We start from the raw sequence: 3,664 nt of genomic DNA on the forward strand, positions 1-3,664 counted from the left end.
GATTTATGGAGCTCGTTAATGTATTTAACGTATTCGGTTGGGTAGTTTCCACGATTAATGGGATTGCGTAACTGATTTCCTGTAAGTTTGATGTCTATACATGTGTGTATATATATGCATGTGTGGAGGCGCAATGGCCCAGTGGTTAGGGCAGCGGACTCGCGGTCATAGGATCGCGGTTTCGATTCCCAGACTGGGCGTTGTGAGTGTTTATTGAGTGAAAACACCTAAAGCTCCACCAGGCTCCGGCAGGCGATGGTGGCGAACCCTGCTGTACTCTTCCACCACAACTTTCTCTCACTCTTACTTCCTGTTTCTGTTGTACCTGTAATTCAAAGGGCCAGCCCTGTCACACTATGTCACGCTGAATATCCCCGAGAACTACGTTAAGGATACACGTGTCTGTGGAGTGCTCAGAATTGAAGACGTTGAAGCAGCTGGTTGCAAATTTATCTTTCTTACTGATTTCGGAATCGTTTCTCACTCCTTTCTGTAGGACAGCTAACGTATATTTTGTGCGTTTGTTTTTGTTTTTCTCCAAAACAACTCTGTCAGGCTTGCTATGTTTGCACATGGAAGTTTTGATGAAAATGTTCCACTAATATGACTTAATATGTACACATTCAACAAAAGGGTAATACTTAATATTTATTCTATCTCAGGGCGTTCTTCTTATGGCTAGCATTTGTATATTGTTTTAGCAACAACACGAAGCCGCATTGGAAGATAGCTCCTTAATGACATTTTAGGCAGCTGCTGTTCATATGTGATATATCTTCCGCAAAAATGTGACATAATCGACTTTACGCTCGCATCTTGGGATTTCCTTCAATGGTTCGTATTCATAATGAGATTTTTTTATATTTTTTAAGCCAGGAACTGTTTTTGATAGCGGAAAAAATAGAGATATAAGGAAACAAAATCGAGATGTCAAAATTATGATAAAAAGAAAGGCAGTTGAATAAAAAAAAAAATATGCGGACAATGAAAATAGGAGAGTAAGGTTGAGCCAGGAAAAATTATAAGAGAGCAAGAGAAAAGTAAAAAAAAAAAAAGCAAGAGGCTCAGAAGAAGAAATGAATGTTAATGCCGAGTAGAATAGAAGAGGAGATAACTCATAATAACGATTTCTAAATTTGAAACCAGGGCATAAAATTTGAGAAAGGGCCCTTGCGAGACTCATCAATTTTCATACTTTAGTAGCACTTATATTATCGAGCCCTGGAGGAGGGAAAATAAAGTTAGTCAGATCCTCACAAGATTTGGACTGGGAAATTAAAAGGACGTAACTACGTATTGCACGATATTGTACAATGTTTTACGGATTCCGCCCCCTTAGCGTCCACCGTTCCTAATCAATAATGATGTTTAGCTTCACATCAATGTAAAAGTATTAATTCTTAGAAAGAATGAATTTAAAGCTATGAGTGGAAGAATTCGGTTTGAGGAGGCGGAGAGAAAAGATAGAAATATTAATTTTTAAACGAGGAATATTTATGATTTTTACAGATGTCAAGAAATAAAACATACCCTACAGCTATTTTGTCAATATTTGATGCAGTCAATATTTATCATGTTTTTATTTCAAAAAATAAGTAATAAACACATACACACACATGCAAACACACACACACACACACACACACACACACACACACACACACACACACACACACACACACACACACACACGATGCCTCGAGTCAAGCACTTAAAGACTAAAATCTTAGATATTCTTTTAGAAATTGTTGCAGTAGTTTGGAGTTTGAAACTCGAGAATATAATCATAAATGTTCTAATTGTTAAAAACCAGCAGAGAGTTAAAAGACAGAAAGAGAGAATATGGGGTTGGAGAGAAAGAGAGAAAGAGAGAAGGAAAGAGAGAATGAGGTTAAGAGATAAAGAATAAGTTAAAAGGGAGAGAGATAGAGAAATAGAGAATGAAATAGGAAAGAGAGAGGACTAAGGCGAAATAGAAGAAAACCGGACTAAATGTAGTTTAGTATTGTTGATGGCATTTATGCTATTTTTGTTGTTGATGTTGTTGTTGCTTATAACCCCAGGTTAGTCCTGATCAAATACATTCCAACCCGTAACTATAATCTTTTCTTTTAAGAAAATCGGGCAGGACTTAAAGAGCATTTAGTTGTTATTTCTACAAACTGAGTGGTCATGTATTTGATCCTCAGATCAAATTCTACCAACATATACCATGATTTTATTCACCAACCAAAAGATTGGTTTTCATGTATTTTGGAGGAGTGAATGGCAGCTGAAATGTAATAAATACCTGTAATATTCTCGGAGTTAGATACCCCTGACTATATTGTCTCTTCTCCCTCTTCCTCCTTATTAATTGATCCTGTCGATGCGATAAGAAAAGGTAGCCAAAATTTTGCATTGAGCTATAAGTTATAAGAGTCTGTTTCGAAACGACGATAGAACCTGTCCGTGATCCTTGGAATACTATAAAAGCAGCCATCAAATCATATCTTCGTCCGCAGCAATGCAGTCGTATATATCCATAAACAGTTGGAATCGTCATGGTTGGAATGCCTTTGATAATGAATTATAAGTTTGTTCTATCAAGATTGGTAAAGCAAAACAAGATCTAGTCCTTGTTACAGTATGGTGATCTGTGCGCCCCACTGACTCGATATACAAATATACATATACATACATACACACACACACATACACACACACACACACACACACACACACACACACACATATATATATATATTTATATATATATATACATATACATATATGCATGTATGTATGTAGGTATGTATGTATATTTACATATATACACCCACACACCTCTGTATCAGCAACGTACTAAGGAATTATATTCAGTTCCACAGGCAGTTTTTCTATCAAGTGTCAATGTACTTCTCTTCGGTGATCACCACACCTTGCCTCACCTTCTGCTGCTGCTGCTACTACTACAACACTGCTACTACTACAACACTGCTACTACTACTACTACTACTACTACTACTACTACTACTACTACTACTACTACTACTACTACTAATAATAATAATAATAATAATAATAATAATAACGGCAAACCTTGGGAAACTTGATCTCAATCTAGGAGCGGGAGCAGATAAACGTGGTTACTTACTAGGTTCATCGAGAATTACCGGGAACGTCTTAAATACAGAGTAAGAGAAAAGCACGATAGAGGAGAAAATTATTTTGACACACAAGGTACGAAATGTTGCTCAACGAAGACTACAAGCTTAATTAAATCACGCATAGCACCAATCCCGTGCTGTAACGTAACCGAAGAGAATAATAGGAATATGGCCGAAGAAGGTTTGCAATTATTGAGATAGAGAGGGAAAGAGAGAGGAAGAGAGAAAGAGAAAGAGAGAGAAAGAGAAAGAGAGAGAAAGAGAAAGAGAGAGAAAGAGAAAGAGAGAGAAAGAGAAAGAGAGAGAAAGAGAAAGAGAGTGAGAGATTAGTGGATACTATCGTCGTCTCCCCAGTACTTGGTTGGTGCGTTATATTAAGGACCATGGGCGATTTCGACGGGATTTGAACTCAGAAACTTAACAAAATGTACACACACAAACACACACGCACACACACACCTCTACACACACACCTCTACACACACACACATACACACACACACACACACACATAC

Source organism: Octopus bimaculoides, chromosome 19 (assembly GCF_001194135.2).
Source record: "Octopus bimaculoides isolate UCB-OBI-ISO-001 chromosome 19, ASM119413v2, whole genome shotgun sequence".
In the NCBI taxonomy this organism is placed as follows: domain Eukaryota; kingdom Metazoa; phylum Mollusca; class Cephalopoda; order Octopoda; family Octopodidae; genus Octopus; species Octopus bimaculoides.